At 45.5% G+C, this 23,409-nt stretch overlaps 1 long non-coding RNA gene across 2 annotated transcripts in view; it reads right to left on the bottom strand.

Annotated features, from left to right (window-relative positions):
• Positions 1-610: 610 nt before the first annotated feature.
• The window catches only part of LOC119974143, a 56,979-nt gene continuing 34,180 nt past the window's right edge, over positions 611-23,409 (bottom strand). Inside the window, exons 3-5 of one of the 2 annotated variants that reach the window (XR_005462463.1) lie at positions 21,174-21,264; positions 19,838-19,970; positions 611-1,993 (exon numbers count right to left, since the gene is read on the bottom strand). This is a non-coding gene — a long non-coding RNA (uncharacterized LOC119974143). The remainder of the gene's footprint in view (positions 1,994-19,837; positions 19,971-21,173; positions 21,265-23,409) is intronic. The other variant, XR_005462462.1, reaches the window with a different exon arrangement.

The raw sequence follows: 23,409 nt of genomic DNA on the forward strand, positions 1-23,409 counted from the left end.
CCATTATCTGGGTGTCTGGGTGGCCCACAATTGCACCTTGCATCATTAATTAAATTATATTAATCTGGTTGATAGTGTCAAGTCAGATTTACAGAGGTGGGATTTGTTATGGGCCAGGATTTAGAGAACCCCAAATTGTATCATGGCGTTCACCTGACCCACAACTTTTAATAGATTGTGGTATGGGGAGTACCTGACCCACTCTACAGGTGTGGTACAGCAGAAATGGAAACATATTTTTAAAGTAAAACAATGTTTATTCTATGAACTCAAGTTAACCTTTTGAAAACATACAGTGAACATCTTAGCAACCATTAATTCAAATACAATCCCCAAAGAATCCCCTAAGTAATCCTTAAGCTGCCCTTTTAACATCATTAAGACTTAAAAGAGAACTTTTAACAGAAGCACATCAGGTTAAAGTCACTACTGAGAGCAGTTATTAGTTTTAAATCGCCAAAGGATCGATTTACATTCTTTAGATTACATAGAGAGAGACTTATACACCTTCTGGCTGTGACTGCAGCTATCCAGCTCTGAAAACAAAACTAAATCGCACCCTTCAGAAAACAGCCTAAAACAAAAGTAAAAATCTGACAGACAGCCCAGCTCCACCCACACTCTGACACCACTGATGAACACCATTTCTTAAAGGTACATTACTTTAACACCCATTTCTTAAAGGTACGTTTCTTAAACACCCATTTCCTAAAGGTACTCTCACATGACAGATAATCGCCCCTGTTCTTGGCAGGCAGAGTTCAGACTATTAAAATGAACTTACTCCTGAGATTTATATTCATTTTTCAATGTTTCCTTAATTTTCTCCCCAAATCCTTTTTAGTCAAAATGGGCAAATTAATGTCCTCCTTTATTTGGGTGGGGAAGACGCCAAAGTTCCATGGGGCTTTGCTTCAAAGTGATAGACAGTCAGGGGGCTTAGCCACACCCAACTTATAGTTTACTATTGGGCAGCCAGCCAATATTCTGAAGATATTGTGTGGTTCAGTGAACCTGGTGCCTTCAAGGGACAAATGGAGGCGAGTTCCTGCACTGTTTCTAGTGTTGGTGCAATAGTTACTGCATAGTTGCCTTTCTCTCTGGTAAGATTTTTCCTGAATCCAGTGGTGGTGTCCATCCTGAGAATCTGGAACTAGTTCAGGCAGCATTTTAAACTCTGTTCCCTGTCTTCGCACCACCCCCCATCTGCAACAACCACCTTTTCCTGCCAGCGGGTTTGGTCTCGACGTTCGAGTCATGGGAGGGAAAATATTTGGAGCGGTTTGGGGACCTGTTTGTGAAGGGAGGTTTGCCAGGTTTAAGGAGTTGGCAGAGAAACTCTAACTGCCTGGTTCCAGTCTTTTCAGATACTTTCAGATTCGTGATTTTTCAGAAAAGGCTTTTTCTTGCCACCACCCTCTTCCCTATTGAAGAGGATTTTGTCTTGGGCTGGGTCTGATGGGGGGGACTATTTTGGGCAATATGGCAATATCCTCTCAGCACAGTCAGCTCCGTTGAGTGTGGTGAGAACGAAAAGTGAGGGTGAATTGAGTCCCATTCTGGTTGGTGAGGTGTGGAGTGAAGCCCTTCGCAGGGTCAATCACACATCTTCATGTGCTCGGCTAAGTTTAATTCAATTCAAGGTGGTGCATCGAGCACATCTGACTAAAGCGAGAATGAATGGATTTTTCTCTGGGGTGGAGGACAGGTCTGAGCGCTGCTCTTGGGGACTAAACACACTCATATGTTCTGGTCCTGTTCCAAGTTGGTAAACCCCTGGGCTTCTTTCTTCGTCACCATGTCGGAGATACTCAACGTTGATTTAGATCCATGTCCGCTGGTGGCCATATTTGGGGTATCAGACTCTCCTGATCTTCAGTTGGGGGCGAAGGAGGATGTCCTCACTTTTGCATCATTGATAGCCTGGAGATGAGTTCTGCTTGGGTGGTGATCTCTCACTCTGCCTCGTGCCTTGGCTTGGTTGGGTGATTTTCTACATTTGGAGAAGGTTCAGTGCACCATTAGAGGGTTAATACAAGGCTTCTACCTAAGGTGGCAGCCATTCATTTCCTTTCTTAAGGAGCTAGTCACTGTCAGCTTTTAGGAAGTTTAGTTTGGTTTCTGGGGTTAAAGTTAATACGTGCATTTGCTTGTTAGTCTTTTTCTTCTATTGCACAAGTTTGGTTAATTGTGTTGTATGGTTCTGTTTATTATGGAACATTTTTAATAAACATAGAAGGTTGATAAGATTTCCACAATGAATTTTGCTATATTGATTGAAAAGCAGAATGATTGTCCATTACTATAATTTTGTGGAGAGGGAAGATGTATCCTTGAGTGACTCAAACAATTAAACAAGGTTAGGTTAATAACACTAGCAAAGAGTTAGAGCTAAAAGCAGGAGATAAGAAAGCAAACATCATTGAGGTAATAGCACTGTACCTGGGTACGGAAGAAGAAAAGGTTAATCCAGGTCGCAATTCAGTCAAATTAGCTAAAACGCAGTTTTCAGATAGAGTACTTGAGGTAGAAAAATAAATTAAAAACTGCAAATTGGATAAAGAAGAAAAAGAAATAGGAAAATATATGGCAACATGGAAGCTTGAACTTTAATTCCAGAGAGAGAGAAAGATTAGCAAGAGAGGAAAGAGATAAGGAAAAGAGAGTTTCATTGGGTGAAAGAGAACAGACAGCATGGACTAGCTGAAGAAAAGCTGAGGTTATGGGGTGAAAGGGAGTTTTCTTTTATTCATTTACGGGATGTAAGCGTCGCTGGTCAGGCCAGCATTTATTGCCCATCCCTAGTTGCCGTTCAGAAGGTGATGGTGAGTTGCCTTCTCGAACCGCTGCAGTCCTTGAGCTGTAGGTACACCCACTGTGCTGTTAGGGTGGGAGTCTAGTCATTTGAATGAGGAACCTATTCCGAGCTTTTGATATAACAAAAGAGCATTCATCTATTATCTAAATTCACTGAAGCTGGAATTGAGAGATATTTCAGCTAATTTGGAAAGGTGATTACAAAACCAAAGTGACCAAAGGACACAGGGGGTCTACCGGCCACGTCCCGCCCGAAAGGGGGTGCGGCGCGATTGGTAGATGCTGGGAAAGGCCTCTTTCGAGATTTACCCGACTCACCACGCCTTGCGAGATCTAATGGGATCTCGCGGGACATCGCAATCTGGATCCCTCTTATTGTGGGCGGGATCAGTATTTGGCAAATCTGCATATTAGAGTGAGTAGCTAGTCTCACTCTAATATGCAGCTCGCCTGATGCACCCGAGGTGTTGGGATTTTGCTCCTTCGCCTTGAAGACTACACAAATGGAGACCAACTGGGACAGCACCTGGAGGGTCTCTCAGGGAATCAGAGGGGTTTGGGTGGTTGCGCTCGGCAGTGTGGCATCCTGGCACTGCTGTGCCACCTTGGTGCCACCAGTCTGACACCCTGGCAGTGCCACCCAGATGCCAGCCTGGCCCAAGTGCCTAGGTGCCCCTGCCAGGGCACTTCTAGCGTGCCAGGTTGGTAGTGCCAAGGTGCCAGGCTGGCATTTTGCCGATGCTGGAGATTGGGCCCAGGACTGTCCTGCCCGTATGAGGTGGAGTGTGTGGTTGGGGGGGAGGGGCAAAGACCTGGCGAACAAATCTCCTCAGTGCAGGAAATGGGGCTAAGTGCGGCCTTGGCAGGGTATTCCCCGCTGAGGCCCCAATTGCAACAAAGTCCCACTCGATAGGGTGGTCTTTCTTGGTGCTGCGAGTGTCAGGAAACACCCGACTAAACACGCTCGACACGGGACTCTTGCAATTCATGTTACATCGCACCCCTGGACTGCATTGCATTTTGGTTAGTAAGACTGTGGATGTGTACTCCAGCCTTTTGGATGAACAACCATCAGATTACGAAGTAAGTAAAACTGTGGCACATAACGCTTATGAGCTTGTCCCTGAAACATATCAGTTGAAATAAAGAAAAGACCACATGAAGCATTTGCAGAATTTTTGAGGCAGAAAGAAATATTGTGGGACCAGTGGTTTTGATCCTTGAAGTTAGAACAAATTTTTGAGAATGTGTGGGAGCTAATGATATTGGAAGAATTTTGAAACAGCATCCCAATAATGATCAGGTCACAATCGGAAGACTTTAAGGTTTCTAAAGTACTGGAAACACTAGTTCGGGCAGATGGGTATGATTTATCACATGCGCTGGTCGGAGACAGTAGACCTCCATTGGTAAACCCACAGGAAAGCTTGGGAAATGGAAAAGACTCGAGCTTTATGGAAGAGGCAGAAGATATTCCAGTCATGAAAAGTTATAGAGGATAAAAGTGATGAAAATAAACAAGTACACTTCTACTGCCACACAACTGGGCATCCAAAGCCCATTGTTGGAAGCTGAACGGTAAACCAATGGCAGTAATAAAAATATGTAAGGAGTCTTTAGAAAAGACCATACCGCTGAAGGGAATAGACATTAAAACTGGATCTGGTGCAAATGACAGGAATCTCCACAGAGAAAGCTGCTCCAGAAAGTGAAACTTGTGAGAAACCTAATGCTACTAATGTTTTTATAGTAGGAATAGATAAAACTGAAAAAAATTATATGAAGTTTATATTGGAAGGGGAATCACTCCATTTTTTCCAAGAAGGTGGCCAGAAAAATTATTGTCCTGGAAGATATTAGATCAGCTCAGGCCTCATTGCTAGCAAATGATTTGGATCTTTCTTCAGGAAATTGCAGACTTGGAATGTATTAATGCGGGGTATTGATGGGAAGTGTGATATAACAGATAGTAGCATCTTTCCACAGCCTACGATGGGGTGTCACTGTTCCAAAATTGTTCTTGTGAATAATGTAAGAGTCCTTCCTGTTTATTTCCTTTGTTCTCATTTTCTTTTAGGTTCTTTTATTATTTTTGATCTGTGGACCCATATTTGAAATGTGCCTTTAAGAAGAGGACTCAAGCTGAAACAGCTTGCTTGCCAGGACATTGTGTTCCTAGGTTTTTTATTTTGGAGAGAAGAAACAGACTCATCTGCGCTGAGTGTTCCTAGGAAACCAGCTTTGGAGGAAGTCGGTTCGATTGGTTGGCCAGGAACAGTGTTCGGCCTGACAACCCAGGTCCCAGTCCAACGCCGGCATCTCCACATCCTGCCTGACAATAGTCAGTGATTGGTTCCTATGTGTTGCTTTCTGAGAGAACAGTGCAGAAACGTTTAGACCTTGGAAGTGAAAGGAACCGTTTCTCACTCTCCTGCTGCTGAAGTAAAGAACTCACTTATTTTTCTAAAACCAGTGGCACATCTTTGCTGTAAACTTGAAATAATCTAGAATCTACAGAGAAGTAGACAACCTTGCCAGAGAAAACCATTGCAAGCCTAGAAGGAATAAGTGCTTAAACAAAAGCTTAAACTCCAGAGAAACATTAACTGGAAACCATCCGAGTACATCAAAGATCCTTTATTCTTTAATTTTTATTAATATTTTCTTTACCTCGACTGTAAAAGTTTTTATAGGTATGTAAACAGGAAAAGATTAATAAAAACTAATGTAGACCCCTTACAGACAGAAATGGGGGGATTCATAACAGGGAACAACGAAATGGCTGAGGAACTAAATTCATACTTTGATTCTGCCTTCACAAAGGAAGACATAAACAATGTACCGGAAGTTCTGAGGAGCACAAGTTTTAGTGAGGAGCTGAAGGATATTAGTACAAGTAAAGAAAAAGAGAGGGCGGCAAGGTAGCACAGTGCTTCGCACTGTTGCTTCACAGTGCCTGGGTTCCAGGTTCGATTCCGGCTTGGGTCACTGTCTGTGCAGAGTCTGTTAGTTCCCCCAGTGTCTGCGTGGGCTTCCTCCGGGCACTCCGATTTCCTCCCACAAGTCCCGAAAGACATTGGTGAATTGGACATTCTGAATTCTCCCTCTGTGCAGCCGAATAGGCACCTAAATGTGGCGACTAGGGGCTTTTCACAGTAACCTCATTGCAGTGTTAATTACTTGTGACAATAAAGATTTTTTTTTTTTCAAATGGTTTTGGGGAAATAAATGGGAGTGAAGGTGGACAAATATCCAGGGCCTGATAATCTTCATCCCAGAGTGCTTACGGAAGTGGCCCTAGAAATAGAGGCCAGGATTCTCTAATCCCGCGGCCAAGTTCTGACGCCGGCATGAAAAGCGGCGGGAACCACTCCGGCGTCAGCGGTCCTCGATTATCAGGATGCTCTCCTTCCTAGCGGGCTAGGTCAGCACTAGAGTGGTCCCCGCAGCTCCAGCCGGCGCGGCACGGCCGGCGTGAGTTCGTGCATGCACGCCACAGTCGGCGTGATTATGCGCATGCGTGTGGGTTCCCGTCTCCGCGCCGGCCCCCGGGAAATATGGCGGAGCCCTACAGGGGCCTGCGCGGTGGAACATAGGTCCCCACGGAACCAGCCCACCCGCCGATCGGTAGGTCCCAATCGCAGACCAGGCCACTGTGGAGGGGCCCCCCTCCCCTCCTGGGTCGGATCCCCCCCGACCACCTCCAGGACGGCCGCCGCAGACACACTTTTCAGGTCACGCCACATGAGGAGAAACTAAATCGGTTAGGTTTATATTTATTGGAGGTTAGAAGAGTGAGAGGGAATCTCATAGAAACTTGCAAAGTTCTTTCAGGATTAGACAGGGTAGATTCAGAAAGAATGTTCCCGATGGTGGGGGAGTCCAGAACTAGGGGTCATTGCTTGAGGATAAGGGGTAAATCATTTAGGACTGAGGTGAGGAGAAATTTCTTCACCCAGGGAGTGGTGAATCTGTGGAATTCGCTACCACAGCAAGTAGTTGAGGCCAAAACATTGTGTAATTTCAAGAAGGAATTAGATATAGCTCTTGGGGCTATAGAGATCAGTGGAAGGTGGGATCAGGGTATTGAACTTGACAGCTATGATCATAATGAATGGCGGAGCAGGCTTGAAGGGCCGAGTGGCCTCCTCCTGCTTCTATTTTCTATTTTTCTACCACCTTTTCTCCTCTGTATTGCTTGCCTTTGTGTGTGTAGAGAGTAGGGGCTAGTTAGAAAGAAGTGGGTTGAAAAAGGGGTGTTAGGTAGTCTGTTACATTTTTCTGTTAGTTTAATTATAATCCTGTATGTAATAAAAGGCTACTTGTGTTAAAGTTACAAACCTGGTGACTGCAATTTATTGGGCTCAGCCATGGACCTCAGATATTCTAATTTTACTTGTGCCGTGACTCAAGGTCAAGTGCGGCTGGAATTGACTGCGCACTAATCCAGGAGTCGTGACGATAATAATTCCGTGCCAAATTGTGATACAGTTGAGCAAAGTAACAAGGATGATGTATCCATATCACAGAAACAAAAGAAGTGCCTACAGAATTGCAAAGTAAACATTTTCAAAGGAAAGGACTGAGACTCCAATGTGATCATAAAGGTCGATGACAGTTGTCAAAAAATTAAGACACTGGAATCCGCTCAAGTGGGCAGTTTGCTAAAGACCATTTAAAACCCCAAGTGTATTGGGATGTCATCGTTCATGAACTTTGTGGAAGACTTAACGGTATTGGAAAGAAAAATAGAAATCCAGAATCCGGAGGTGATTGATGTTATTCGGAAGGAATTAAATAAGACCCATTTGAAATGGGACCAGGCATAAAAAGCATCTCACTAACACCCTTGAAATGGCTAAAAGATATTTTGATCAGAGGAGAAATTTAAAGCAGACCAAGCAGGCCAGCAGCACGGTTCGATTCCCGTAACAGCCTCCCCGGACAGGCGCCGGAATGTGGCGACTAGGGGCTTTTCACAGTAACATAATTGAAGTCTACTCGTGACAATAAGCGATTTTCATTTTTCATATTTCATTTCATTTCATTTCAAAGAAGCCATTTTGACCTTATTGTCTTGAAGTGAGAATTTACCACGTTTGAGGTCTTAACATGAGCTTAAAGATTGAATTATGCCGACAACTAATGAAAAGATGACCACTAGGCTGCGAACTGACATAAAACATTCCTTGCCAAATCAACCATACTTCTTTTTCATAACCTTAGAAAAGTTTAAATCAGCCAGGCATCATTATGCCTGCTTCTGAGAACACCTCCTCCGACAAAATGTTTGATTGACAACTCATGTTCTCTGATTGATGTGGACTCAGGGCTTTTCACAGTAACTTCATTTGAAGCCTACTTATGACAATAAGCGATTTTCATTTCATTCATTAATTCACAATCTCACAATGTTTGTTGGCACAAGTCAAATGGTTTCACATTATTATGTTTTTTGAAACTCCAAGGGAACTGGATGAGTGACACCTTTATAAGCTTGCCGTTCAGGCCTTTTTTTACATGGGGGAAATTTATCAATGGATTGCCTTTTTTCAAAGTTATTATCCAGCCAATTTGAGTGGCTGAGCCTGCCTCCTGTAAGCTTTCCAACCAAAAGGGCTGAATGGTCAGTAGGAAGAGGCTGCCTGATTGTTAAAATCATGTAGCTCAGAGTCCACTACTCAGTTTAATGACTGCGTGGCCATGGGAGTGGAATCACATCTGTGCAAGAGAGGAAGCCTATCATAATCCTCCAATGCCAAGTCTACAAGGAACCCTCTTTGAGCCTGATTTCTGTTCCCATCAGGCTTGGCTGAGTAGAGTAAACACCACCGCTCCCCAGCTCAGGTAAAAATAGAAGTTGGGCCCGGATGGTGACATTGGAGCCTAATCAGAAAATTTTGGAGGGTGACCTGCTGTCTTCAGGTGGGTGTCCTTGCTATCTGACATGTATCATGGCAGTCAGCCAAATCAGAGGAGGAATACAGTGAGTGGTCACCCATTGATTTGTAACTGTTCCATCATCTATTTTCCATCAACTGGAGGAGATGCGGGTTGGGGGCAGCTAGAATCTCCCCCTGTAACCTCGGAGATCCAACCATCGGAATGTAAATTTCCTACAGCTCCCAGCAAGCCATTGTTCATCACAGTTTTCAGTTCTTGTCATTGAGCCAACTTGAAAACTCCTCAATAAGGCAATAATTGTGGGAAGGATGAGGAGAGGCAATATAAAGTAAAGGTTGATGTGTTATATATGTTGGATTAACACGGACTGCAACTCGATGCAGTATCACTTGAAAACAGGCTTCCATCGCTGTAGATGGTTCAACACTGCTTTATTGAACTTGCCAAGTAATGTACATAGTTCGCTGTGGGTCGACACTCTATTAATCTAAGCTTGCTAACCTCGGTCTGGATTGCCCAGACTTGCTCTGTGCCATGTGTAGTAGCTGCTGACTGTATATTGCACCCTGACTGTTGCTACAGCTATCACCAGTGCGAAGAGGCCGAGCCTTCCTGCCTCGTGAATTTTATACTGGTAATGTACCCTGTAGTGTCCTGCCTGGTGATTGGTTTTTCTGTATTCTATGTGGTGATTGGTTCCTGTGTGTGTACATCACTGCCTGTCTGTATCTCATTATGAACATGAGTGCATATTATGACATCTCCCCTTTTAAAATAAACTTTGGATGCTTGTGGCTGTGTGCTTGTATTTACACGTGTGATTATGTGCAAAATGGTGAGTGAGTGAACATATATACATGGGAAGGTGTCTATCATGCATATAAAGAACAAGGTGAACAAAATTTACACAGTTAAAGTCTATAAGTCCAGTCTTTGTGGTGGGCGACGGATTCTTGTCGACCGCCTTAGAGGTGGCGGAGGAGGACGCCGGCGTCTCGACAGGCGGGATTGCTGCTAGATTGGCGGGCTCATGGTTTGAAATTTACGGAGGAGGCGTCTCAACATATGGAGGGGTGTGGTCAGGTGGTGGTGGGCAGGCAACTTTGCACAGTGCCCTTCTGTTGTGCCTGAGGATGGAACCATCAGCCATGCGAACAACAAAAGACCTGGGGGAAGCCTGTCGTATAACAACAGCTGGGGCTGACCAACATCCCTCAGGCAGCTTGATGCAAACAACATCTTTTGGAGCCAGCACAGGCAAATCAGTATCATGAGCATCATACGTGATCTTCTGCTGGTCCCCGAGTTGCTGCACCTTTCTTAGCACCGTGAGGTGATCAAGGTCTGGAACGTGGATGGCATTGTCCGCAGGTTGCGATTCATGAGTAGTTGAGCTGGAGACAGGCCAGTCGACAGGGGGGTTGCCCTTTATGCCAACAGCGCAAGGTTAAAATCAGATGCAGAGTCTGCAGCCTTGCAGAGCAGCTGCTTGACAATGTGGACTTCTTTTTCCACCTTCCCATTTGACTGCGGGTAATGGCGACTGGATGTGACATGTTTGAAGTGGTAGGATTGTGCAACGTTGGACCATTCTTGGCTGTGGAAACATGGACCGTTGTCGCTCATCACTGTGAATGGTATACCGTGCCTGGCAAATGACTCCTTGCAGGCCTTGATGACTGATTTTGACGTGAGGTCCGACAGCTTCACAACTTCTGGGTAGTTTGAAAAGTAATCGATCAGAAATACATAGTCATGCCCATTTGCGTGAAAGAGGTCTATTCCCACCTAGCACCATGGCGAGGTCACGAGCTCATGTTGTTGGAGCATCTCCTTCAGCTGAACTGATTGGAATCTTTGGCATGTGGTGCAATTGAGGACCATATTGGAGATGCCCTGGCTGATCCCAGGCCAGTAAACTGCCTGTCGAGCTCTGCGTTGGCATTTCTCAACTCCAAGGTGACCCTCATGGATCTGCTTGAGCACCATGGCCTGCATGCTGTGGGGGATAACAATTCAATACAGTTTCAGAATGATCCCTTCAACAACGGTCAAATCATCCTTGACATTAGAAAACTGGGGCATTGCCCCTTGCGTCACCCATTTGTGAGGTGGTGCATTACCCTTTGCAGCAGAGGGTCTTTGGCAGTTTCTGCTCGACTAAGGGTCTGTGGCCTGTTTCAACCATGAACTTTGGCAAACCGTATACGTAATCGTGGAATTTGACGATTCCTGTTAGGAGACCCAGGAATTCCTTTTCAATCTGTGCGTATCTTTGTTCGGTCAGAGTCATGGCCCTGGATGCGTATGCGACTGGAGCCCAGGACGAGGAGTCATCTTTCTGGAGGAGCACCGCACCAATGCCGTCCTGGCTTGCGTCCATGGATATTTTCGTTTCCTTGGTCGAGTCAAAGAACGCCAGGACTGGGGCCATGGTGAGCTTTGCCTTGAGCTCTATCCACTCCGCTTGATGTGTTGGTGTCCACTGGAATACTGTGGTCTTTTTTACTAGATGCCGGGGGCTGTGGTGTGGGATGCCATGTTAGGAATGAATTTTCCCAGAAAATTCACCATCCCCGGGAAGCGTAGTATCACCTTTTTGTCCACTGGGGTCTTCATGGCATTGATTGCCATTTCTTTGTCGGAATCAGGTTGTACACCGTGCTGGGATATTTGGTCACCCGGAAACTTGATTGATGACAGACCAAATGAGCATTTGGCCCTGTTTAGCTTGAGGCCATTCTCGTGGACCCTTTTAAAGACCTGTTTGAGCCGATCTATGTGCTCATCGGGGGTCGTGGACCAGATTATCACTCATCCACATAGACTCGCACACCCTCGATGCCCTCCATCATTTGCTCCATTATGCGGTGAAAGACTTCGGAGGCTGAAATGATACCGAAAGGCATGCGTGTTAAACGTGCACAAATTCCTGCTGGAGTCATTCAGTTGTATCTGCCAGAAATCGCGCGAGGCGTCCAGCTTGGTAAAGAATTTGGCATGTGCCATCTCAGGGGTCAATTCTTCCTGCTTTGGGATCGGGTAGTGCTCCCTCATGATGTTGCGATTGAGGTCTTTGGCTGCAGATTCGAATTTCGCCTGAGGGCTTCTTCACATAGACCATGGAGCTGACCCAGTCAGTTGGTTCTGTGACCCTTGAAATGAGGCCCTGGCTTTGGAGCTCTTGCAGCTGCACTTTTAAACGATCCTTTAGAGGAGCCGGCACCGGCGTAGTGCGTGAATGACTGAGGTGGCATCCGGCTTGAGTAGTATTTTGTAGCGATACGGGAGCGTGCCCATCCCATCGAACACATCGGGATATTGTGTGAGGATGTCATCTATGTCAACCTGTAGATTCACATTAGATGAGGCAGTTGGAGGTGCAGAGGACATGACATGGATTCGCTGTACCAGATTAAGGAGTTTACATGCATGGGCACCGAGCAAGGATGCCTTGTCAGGACTGATAATCTTGAATCTTAATGTTGTCGTGATTGCTTTGTGGGATACAACTAGATGAAATGAAAAATGAAAATGAAAATCGCTTATTGTCACGAGTAGGCTTCAATGAAGTTACTGTGTGAAAAGACACAATCCACTAGCAGCTATGGCATTGCCACTGTAGTCAAGGAGTTGGCAGGCTGGTGGAAGAATTTTGGGTTGGGCTTGGATGCTGTCGAGGTCTGCCCCAGGTCTGCGTTGCAGCTGGGATCGCTGGATTTTGACTGGTGAAGCGGACCTGCATAAGGCCGCATAATGCCCATGCTTTCCACATTGGAGACATTACCTTCCTTTGGCTGGGCATTGCCGCTTTAAATGGGCGGAGCCACAATTTTGGCATGTCATGACGCTGATATCAGTGCGTTCCGTGCGCCTTCGTGCCTGCGCAGTGCTGTCGGCCAACGTTCGCACATGCGCAGTAGGGTTTTCGGCTGCATTGTCCTCCCAGTCGCGGTGCGCCTGCGCGAGGCCCCGTGGAAAGCCCGCGAAACGGCTGCTGAAGCCCACGAAATGGCCACTCTCCTCAAGGGGCCCTGCAGCCTAGCGATGGCCTGTACACTTTCTGCCTCGTGGGAGGTAGGTTTTGCTGTTTCTGCTGCCTTGATGTGGGAGTAGCGATTTCTGGCATGTTCATGGACAATGCACGTTTCGATGGCGATCGGGAGGGTCATACATTTGATTTTAAGGAGCTGCTCCCGCAGGGAGTCAGAATGGACCCCGAAAACGATCTGATCCCTGATCACGGAATCAGCAGTTGAGTCATAGTTACATGACTGAGCTAAGATGCAGAGATGGGTCAAAAAGGAGTGAAAAGGTTTGCCCTTACCCTGAAGCATCTGTTGGAAGATGTACCGTTCAAAGCTCTCATTTAGCTTGACTTCACAGTGGGTGTCGGATTTTTCCAGAATGGTCTGGAACTTTGCTTTATCTTCTCCTTGGGCAAACATGAGCGAGTTAAAGATGAGGATGGCATGATCCCCCGCCGTCGACAGGAGCAGCCGCTTTTCCTGGCATCTGATGCTTCCTCAAGGTCGGATGCCGCGAGGCGTAGGAGGAACTTCTGTCTGAAGACCCTCCGGTTGGGGCTGAGGTTGGCGGATATCCGGAGCTGCGGGGGGGGCCTGGATCTTTTCCATACCGCTGGCTATTTGATACTTGCTTGCTTTCTGGTCGTTTCAGATTTACTCAAGGTTAGAGTTAATAGTTTCCTGGTCCCATGATGTGTTATATATGTTGGATTAACACGGACTGCAACTTGATGCAGTATCACTTGAAAACAGGCTTCCAACACTGTAGATGGTTCAACACTGCTTTATTGAACTTACCGAGTAATGTACATAGTTCGCTGTGGGTCGACATTCTATTAATCTAAGCTTGCTAACCTCGGTCCGGCTTGCCCAGACTTGCTCTGTGCCATGTGTAGTAGGTGTTGACTGTACATTTCACCCTGACTGTTGCTACAGCTATCACCAGTATGAAGAGGCCGAGCCTTCCTGCCTCGTGTGTTTTATACTGGTAATGTACCCTGTAGTGTCCTGCCTGGTGATTGGTTGTTCTGTATTCTGTGTGGTGATTGGTTCCTGTCTGTGTCCATCACTGCCTGTCTGTATCTCATTATGAACATGAGTGCATATTATGACAAAGGTATCATTTTAAATGGACTGCAGTAATAGAACATTTGGGTGCGCATACATAAACCTTTGAAAGTGGCAGGCCAAACTGAGAAAGCTGTTAAAAAAAACACGCAGCATCCTTGGTTTTATAAGCAAAGGCATAAATGCAAGGAAGCAATCCTCAAGCATTTTAAATCACTGATTAGGGCCCCACTCGAGTATTCTTGGCATCACACTTTAGGAAGGAGGGTACAGATCAGGTTAACTAGAACGGTATCAAGAGTGTCCAACTTCAGTTGCATAGAGAGACTAGAGACGCTTGGGTTATTCTGCATAGAGAAGAGGAGATTAAGGGGAGAATTGCTAAAGATATTCAAAAGCGTGAATGGTTTGATGGAGTTAAACTGTTTCCATCAGAGGCGAGATGCAGAACTTTTTTTTCACGCAGCAAGTTTGATGATCTGGAATGCCTTGCCTGAAAAGACTTCGAAAAGATCAATATTTGAAGGGAAAAATGTTGCAGGACTGCAGCCAAAGGGTAGGGAAAAGGGTTTAATTGAATAGCTCTTTCAGAGAGCTAACATAACAACATTGGGCCGAATGGCCTCCTTCTGTGCTGTGTGACTTGTGACCTTAAGATAAATAATAATGCTGTTTCCAATTTGGCAGCTGTAAACCTATCGCTCCCATGAATTTAAATATACTCCTTTTGAATTTCAAACTGCTAACTGACGACTTGCCTGTTGCCATGTTCCAAAACATCTACCTACTGTATCAAATTGATCAATACAGGAAAAATACTGTCCTTATCTACAGAAACATTCAAGAAATGTGTTTACTAAGATCCTCCCCAAAGGGAAGGCGTATGCCAAGTCCCTTGCATGTTTGATTTCCTCCACTGTGAATAAATAAGAGTTGTGATGTGAATCTTGTGAGATTCATGTGAACAATATGTTGTCATTACATTAATCTTTTCTGTATTATCATGCTTAGAATTGTAGATAAGTTACGTTACAGACTGATGTGATAGAAATCTTCATTCTGCTGTCTCTAAAGGATTCTACAAGTCCAATTCTAGCTTTTTGCTCATCCCTAATTTTAATTGCGCCATCATTTTCAGCTGTGCCTTCATACATGAAGCACCATCATTCCCTCCTGAGTTTAGAGTTGCCCAGTCGGTCAGCACTCTTATCCAAGTCACAAGGTACTGGGTGATGTGTTGGGCAGGCTGGGTCTATGTGGACTGCGTTTGATGCAGTGTAGCGAGAGACAGACTTCCAACACTTGAGATGCAACACGATTTTATTTAACATCTAACTATTTTACATGTTCAACTGTGAGTTGACACTATGCTGACTTGACTGGAGACCTGAGGCTAGCCTGACCAGACTAACTGACTACCACATGGTGTTTGCACTGGCTATGCTCACGAGCTCTGACTGTCTCAGAGGCTGGATCCCGAGAGAGCGGGAAAACTGGTGCCCTCTGGCTTTATAGTGGTCGTGTCCTGTCTGGTGATTGGCTGCACTGTGTTGTATGCTTACTGGTCATCCTGCGTGTCAATCACTGCCTGTCTGCACTCCATTATATACATGGGTGTATATTATGACACTGGGTTCAAATTCCACTCTGGGTCTTGGGTGCAAAAAGCTGAAGCTGGTACTCTGGTGCTGTACTGATGGAGTGCTGCAATATCAGAGGTGAAGTTTTTTGGTCGAGACATTAAGCCGAGACCCCGCTTGCTACTCGGGTGCACGTAAATGGCACTATTTTGAAGAAAAGCAGTTATCCCAGAGTCCTGGTCGACCTTTATGCCTCAATCAATGTCATAAAACAGACTGATGCTCTTGTGGCCATTTGTGTCTCACATACATACTTATCCAGTTGCAGACAGATAAGCATCTGTAATGGTTTATCTTCCCACTCCTGCATTGTTACTTGGGTGTCCCCAAAAGATCTATTCTTTCATCCCTCCTAATTTCACATCTACCTGCTGCCCCTCAGTGACATGATACTCCATCAGTATGCACATTCTATCCATTTTCATCTCATCGACACCTCTAGACCCCTCCACTGTCTCTAAATTGTCAGATTAATTAGTTGTCTGGCATCAGTGAGCAGAAATTTAATCTAACTAAATACTGGGAAGATGAAACTATTGCCTAAGGTTCCCATCAAAAACTCCGCTCCCTGGTTACGGACTCCCCAATCCTCTTCCTGGCCAATGCCAGAAGGTGGAACAAGTTGTTTGGAATTTTGGTATCATATTTGACCATGACTTGAGCTTTGGCCCATATATCCAGACCAGCATTAAGACTGCCTATTCCCACCTCAGTAGCAGTGCCCAATTCCTCCCCAGCTCACCAACAGCTGAAACATTTATCCATGCCCCTGTTCTCTCTAGACTTGACTGTTCCAACACACCACTGGCTGGTCTCCCACATTCTGTCCTTCATAAGTTTGTGATTATCCAAAACTTTGCTGCTTGTTTCCTAACTTAGCACCAAGTCACCCTCACCCACCCCCTTGTGTTTGCGGACACTGGCTCTCAGCGAAGCAATGACTTGATTTTAAAGTGATTATTCCTATTTTCAAATCCCTCCATCGCATTGCCCCTTTCTCTCTCTCTAATCTCCTACAGTCCCACAATCTTCCACGTTTGGGCTGCATGGCAGCACATGTGGCTAGCAAAGCTTTACAGTGCCAGGGTCCCAGGTTCGATTCCCTGCTGGGGCACTGTCTGCGCGGAATCTGTACGTTCTTTGCGTGTCTGCGTGGGTTTCCATGGGTGCTCCGGTTTCCTCCCACAGTCCAAAGGCATGCAGGTTAGGTGGATTGGCCATGCTAAATTGCCCTTAGTGTCGAAAAAGGTTAAGAGGGGTTATTGGGTTACGGGGATAGGGTGGAAGTGAGTGTTTAAGTGGGTCGGTGCAGACTTGATGGACTGAATGGCCTCCTTCTGCACTGTATGTTCTATGTTTGTTCTATGTTATCCATGCTCCTCCAATATTGGCCTCTCGGGAATCCTCAATTTTAATTCCTCAACAATTGGTGGCTATGCGTTCAGCCTTAAGGCCTTAAAGTCTGCAATTCATTCCCGAGAGGGCCTCTCCATCTCTCTACCTTGCTTTCCTGCTGTAATACCCTCCATGAAACTTTAACCAAGCTTACGTCATCTGCCCTAATATCTTCTTATAGTGTTCAGTACCAAATATTCTTTTATAAAGTGTTTATAAAGTGCTTTGTGATATTTTACTACATTAAAAGCATAATAGAAAAGTAACTTGTTGTTGAGTTGAGGTGGGCGCTTTCAACCTCACTCCTGTTGGGAACAACCCATAGCACAAAATGGACCTCGGTTTGGCGCTGATTGTGAGTCAGAATGGACACTGGATGGCTAGTGTTACAGATGGAACATGTTCGACTGTAGTAGTTTGACGTGCATTTTGGAGACCAGAACAGAAAATGCTGAAATATTTAGTAAGTCAAGCAGCATCTGTGAAGGGAAGAGACAAGACACAAGTGCAGCTCTTTCAGTTGAATGTCCACCACTGCCACTTACTGACAGCGAAGGATGCAACAGCTGCAAATTAATTTCTGTTGGAGTATATACACAAGTTTCAATGTCTGCAGAAATCATTGACCCCTTTGCCTTGTTCTGACCACTCCTAGGTACCGTTCTCCAAATTTGTTAACCCGAACAAGAACCCTCTAATTGTTATGCTCCCAGGTGAGGAGGCATGAACTGGCTCACTTTCTTTATTCAAACCCTCTGCTGGTTGCAACAAGATGAATCTAAAAAGGATCCCTCCCTTTGAGGCTACTTTATCCCAGTCCCAATATTTATGTTTTAAAAGGAGTAAATTTAACCAGGCTCTCTTGAGTAAACAGTGAGTTTACTAACGGCTAATGGGAAGAAAATGATAAAACACATGCATATACATTTTTACAGATCAGAAATGAGAATTGAGTCCAAAGTAAGTAAAAGAAAAGTATATGAAACCGTCCTTGACTTTTGAGGAGTAGATGATTCAGCGATGTGGCCATGGTGATTCTTGATTTCAGTCTGTCATGATCCTGCCTGGAGACAGCAGTAGACATTATTCAAAGGGCCTCAGTTGGTATGGGTCTCTCTAGGCAATGAGTTTAGAATGGTAGTTTGGATAATAATCAAGTGTGAATAACTTATGGAGGAGAAAAAGATTATGGACAATTGGGGAGGTCCCTGTTAATGAATAGTCAAGGAAGTTGGTGGGGTAGACAGATGAATGCGCAGAAAGCATAATCAAAGAACAGCAAAGGTATAACTGGTGATATATTGAGAAGGAAGGGATGCAGTTACCATCTAGCAGTCTCAGAACATGGACAGGCCAGTCACCAAACCTGAAGTCCAAGTTTGCAGCAAACAAGCTTCTACATCTTAGAGCCAAGGCAATGCAGAAAACCTTTGGATCAGCAGTTTTGAAATATCATTGCTGGACCATGGAAAGACGGTTCTAAGATTTGAATATCCTCCCTATATTGTGTGGTTACTATAGCTGGGGAACAGGGGAAGTCTTACAGAGTTCAGGTACCGTAGATATATTTAGTAACAAATATATTTGGTTCTGTGTGTTTAGTAATTGTGCAAGAGTAGAGTAGTCCTGTTTGTGTGTATTTATCTTTTCTGTACTTTAATACAGTCTTGAATGATTGTCACATGATGACCGGGCTGCTTATTCTCACTGGGGTTTCACTTGTCTCCTCTCACTAAAACAAAACAACGCTATACACCCCCACGGACTGATGTTCCAAGTTAGGATCCACTCAGAAAACATCAATGGCTTTGTGACACAGTCGCACTGAATTCAGAAAGTGATTAGTTGGATTTGAGATTCCAGTGTTCTGCCATTTGGCTGAGAAGCTTCCCTATTTTCTTTTCAGCTATGGTCTTTGTGGACTTGGCTTACTTCAACAATCAGAGACAAAGAGGTACCTGTGTTGTTGGCTTGTGTGCCACACACATTCTGATAACCCAACACTAGTTCTCACACACACACACACACACACACACAGAGTCCACAATGCTCTGCTTCGGTGACACAGAGGATAGAGAGGCTTGGCTCTCCCGCATCTTTTGTTTTACTGTTGGGCTGCTACTGCAGCGGCTTTGCACCCCTGATTCAGTCTGTGGCAGGATGGAAGCTCGCTCATGCACCACCTCGTCTCTTCACGCTATAAGTCCTGCACTGCTTCCCTAATCCCCTGCAGATCTTTCCTCAAACCATGTGCTAATTTCCTCCCTCAGGATTTGGAAACAGATCGGCAGCATTTCAAACTTTTCTCCCTGTCTTCTCGAGCCCATATTTGCAATATTCACCTCTTTTTGCCTTGGGGCTTGGGTCTTTCATTTAAGTCTTGGAAGGCAAGGGGATTTATACTATTCGTAGCGGAAGTTTCTCCAGTTCTGAGGAGCTGGCTACCAAATTGCAGTTGCCTAGTTCTAACCTCTTTCATTAGTTTCAAATCTGTGACTTTTCTCCTAAATTCTTTCCTCCTTTTCCCTTAGCTCCCCCTCCATGCTGAAGAGGGTTTTGTCCTTGGTGCAGCCTGTCAATGGGCCTATTTCAGATCTGCATATCCTCATCCTTTCATTCGATCCTACCCTTCTGGATGAGGTGAAGGAAAAATGAGAGAGGGAAATAGATCCTGGACTCACTGATGAGGCTTGGAGGGAAGCCGTCTATAAGATGAACTCCACTTCTTCCTGCGCCCGACTAAGTCTGATCCCATTTAGAGTATTGTACAGAATGCATTGGACCAACGCGAGGATGAGTGGCCCTTTCCAGGGTGGTGGAAGACATGTGTGGTCTTTGCTCGCTTGCGCTAGCTAACCACACTCTCATGATTTGGTCCTGTTCTTATCCTGCTGGCTCCTGCTTTACCTTTTACTATTTCAGAGATTCTTCAGTTGGTTCTAGAACCATGCCCATTAGTAGCCCTATTCTGGGTCTCAGACTCACCAGCATTTCACTCTGGGATAGGGCAGATGTTCTTGCCTTTGCCTCTTCAGTGGTTAGGAGGTGGATATTGCTTGGCTGGAGGTCTCTCACACCGCCTAGTGCTTCCACCTAGTTGGGCGATATGATGTCTTTCCTGTACTTGGAGAAAATTAAGTACATCAAGGGGTCAGTCGGGAGGTACTACGTGAGGTGGCAACCATTGTCTCATTATCAAAAAAGATTTAGTGTGCGATTCTCCGGCCGTGTTCTCCCGTCGTCCAGTGAACCCTGCCCGAGGTCAATGGAGTTCTCCATTGTACATGGCTCCCCCGTGGCGTTCTTGCAGTGGGCGGGGCAGGGGAATACAGCCCTTAGACACCATCAGCTGGTAGGAAGTCCCATTTATGGGGGGTTAAGGTTTATATTATAATTTTGATGAAAGTTGCATGTATAACCTCTTGACTTTGTACTTTTATAGCTTTGATATTTGATTGTTTATAATATGTTCAGTGTTTGTTTATGAAATACAATAAATATATTTATATAAAAAAAAGAATTACAAACTTCCCAGCAATTGCCCTGCACTGGGAACCATCGGGAATGCTATTTAAATTGTAAACTTTGGATTTTTCCGACAGGATTGGATCAATAGTTACACAGAACTAGTTAAACAATTAAGGCCTCGTTCGACTTCTGGGTCACTATTATAAAGACCCAGACTGATGTCCCCAAGGCGAGACCCCCATCCCCACCATACCACAGATCCTGCACGTCAAACCTCTGACCTCACAGGAGACACCCTCACATCTCCGATTAACCACCCCTGCAATGATATTTTACACCAGCCTCACCCACCAGGAGATACCCCCACCTGCATGGACCTCCTCCTGCCCCGCAGGCCTCACCCACCCCTCCTCCATGCACGCCCAACCACCCCATTTCCGAGGTCTGTCACCCCTCCGCTATGAGATCTGATCACCCCCACCCCCCACCCCCACGTCAAGTTCAAATCTCCTTCCCCAAGGTCTGACATTACCACCCCCAAAATTTCACCCCATTCCAAAGTCTGACCCATTCACCTCCAGGTCTGGGACCACCCATGAGGTGTGATTCCCCCATGAGGTCCAAAACCCGCCACCGGATCTGGCCCCTTTCCACCCACCTGGCCGAAGTTAATTTCCACCCCACCAAGCCCCAGCACCTGCCCCTACCTTTGGCCACACCTAGATGTGAAGCCACCCCCCCCGCCCCCTGATTCTCCCACTCCACCATACCTCTGACTCCCCCCAATACCCAAATCCTATCCACTTACCTTCTACACTTACCTTCCCCCTGGCCCATAGGTCCTTTAACTTACCTGGCGCACAGCAGCTAGTACTGTTAAAAAAGAGTGTGTCCTCCTTTGCGTCGACTGTGTTGGACTTGTATTGCCTGGGATCTCGCCTGGCCTAAGACGGAGGTTTGGGTGAGACATGAAGAATATTGATGTAAATAATTGGGCACGGAGTGACAATCTGATTGCCTTTCTGAAGAAGTTACACACCGACGGGTGCTCAGGTCAGGGATGTCTCCGATCGGCTGCAGGACATACTAAAGGGGGAGGGTAAACAGCCAGTTGTCGTGGTGCATATAGGCACCAACGATATAGGTAAAAAAAGGGATGAGGTCCTACAATCAGAATTTAGGGAGTAAGGAGATAAGTTAAAAAGTAGGACCTCACAGGTAGTAATCTCAGGATTGCTACCAGTGCCACGGGACAGTCAGAGTAGAAATTCAAGAATAGTCATAATGAATACAGGCTTGAGAGATGGTGCAGGAGGGAGGGGTTCAAATTTTTGGGACATTGGAACCGGTTCTGGGGGCGGTGGGACCATTACAAACCAGATGGTCTACACCTGGGCAGGACTGGAACCAATGTCCTAGGGGGTGCTTTTGCTAACACTGTTGGGGAGGGAACCAGATTAGGAAGTTAGAGGTCAGTAAAGAAGCAGCAACTAAAGCCAGTAAGGTATAAGACAATAAACTCAATGTGACTAAGGGGAAGAGTAGACAGGGAAGAGATGATGAACGCAAAGGGACAGGTGGTCTGAGTGCATTTGTTTTAATGCGAGAAGTGTAGCAGGTAAGGCAGATGAACTTAGGGCTTGGATCAGTACCTGGGAATATGATGTTATTGGTATTACTGAGACTTGGTTGAGGGAAGGGCAGGACTGGCAACTGAATATCCCAGGGTATAGATGCTTCAGGAGGGATAGAGAGGGAGGTAGAAGGGGTGGAGGAGTTGCATTACTCGTCAGAGATGATATCACAGCTGTGATTAAGGAGGGCACAATGGAGGATTCGAGCACTGAGGCAATATGGGTGGAGCTGAGAAATAGGAAAGGTGCAGTAACATTGTTGGGACTTTACTACAGACCTCCCAAAAGCGAGCATGAAGTAGAGGTACAAATATGCAGACAGATTATAGAAAAATGTAGGAGCAATAGGGTGGTTGTGATGGGAGATTTTAACTTCCCCAACATTGAATGGGATTCGTGTAGTGTTGGAGGCGTAGATGGAGCAGAGTTTGTAAGGAGCATCCAGGAGAGTTTTTTAGAGCAGTATGTAAATAGTCCAACTCGGGAAGGGGCCATACTGGACCTGGTATTGGGGAATGATCCCGGCCAGGTGGTTGATGTTTCAGTCGGTGATTACTTTGGGAATAGCGATCACAATTCCGTAAGTTTTAGAATACTCATGGACAAGGACAAGAGAGGTCCGAAAGGAAGAGTACTAAATTGGGGAAAGGCAGAGTATAACAAAACTCGGCAGGAGCTAGGGAATGTGGATTGGGAGCAGCTGTTTAAGGGTAAAGCCACATTTGAAATGTGGGAGTCTTTTAAGGAAAGGTTGATTAGAGTGCAGGACAGACATGTTCCTGTGAAAATGAAAGATAGAAATGGCAAGATTAGGGAACCATAGATGACGGGTGAAATTGTGAGACTAGCTAAGATGAAAAAGGAAGCATACATAGGATCGAGGCAACTCAAAACTGATGAAGCTTTGGAGGAATATCGGGAAAGTAGGACGAATCTCAAACGCGCACTAAAGAGGGCTAAAAGGGGTTATGAAATATCTTTGGTAAACAGGGTTAAGGAAAATCCCAAAGCCTGTTATTCATTTGTAAAGAGCAAGAGGGTAACTAGAGAAAGGATTGGCCCACTCAAAGACAAAAGAGGGAATCTATGCGTGGGCTCAGACGAAATGGGTGAGATTCTTAATGAGTACTTTGCATCGGTATTCACAAAGGAGAGGGACAAGGCGGATGTTGAGGCTACGGATGGATGTTTAAATACTCTAGGTCAAGTTGTCATACGGAAGGGAGAAGTTTTGGGTATTCTAAAAGACATTAAGGTGGACAAGTCCCCAGGACCGGATGGGATCTATCCCAGGTTACTGAGGGAAGCAAGGGTTGAAATAGCTGGGGCCTTAACAGACATCTTTGCAGCATCCTTGAGCACGGGTGAGGTCCCGGAGGACTGGAGAATTGCTAATGTTGTCCCTTTGTTTAAGAAGGGTAGCAGGGATAATCCAGGGAATTATAGACCTGTGAG

The sequence above is a fragment of the Scyliorhinus canicula genome, chromosome 1 (genome assembly GCF_902713615.1).
Source record: "Scyliorhinus canicula chromosome 1, sScyCan1.1, whole genome shotgun sequence".
NCBI classification, from domain to species: domain Eukaryota; kingdom Metazoa; phylum Chordata; class Chondrichthyes; order Carcharhiniformes; family Scyliorhinidae; genus Scyliorhinus; species Scyliorhinus canicula.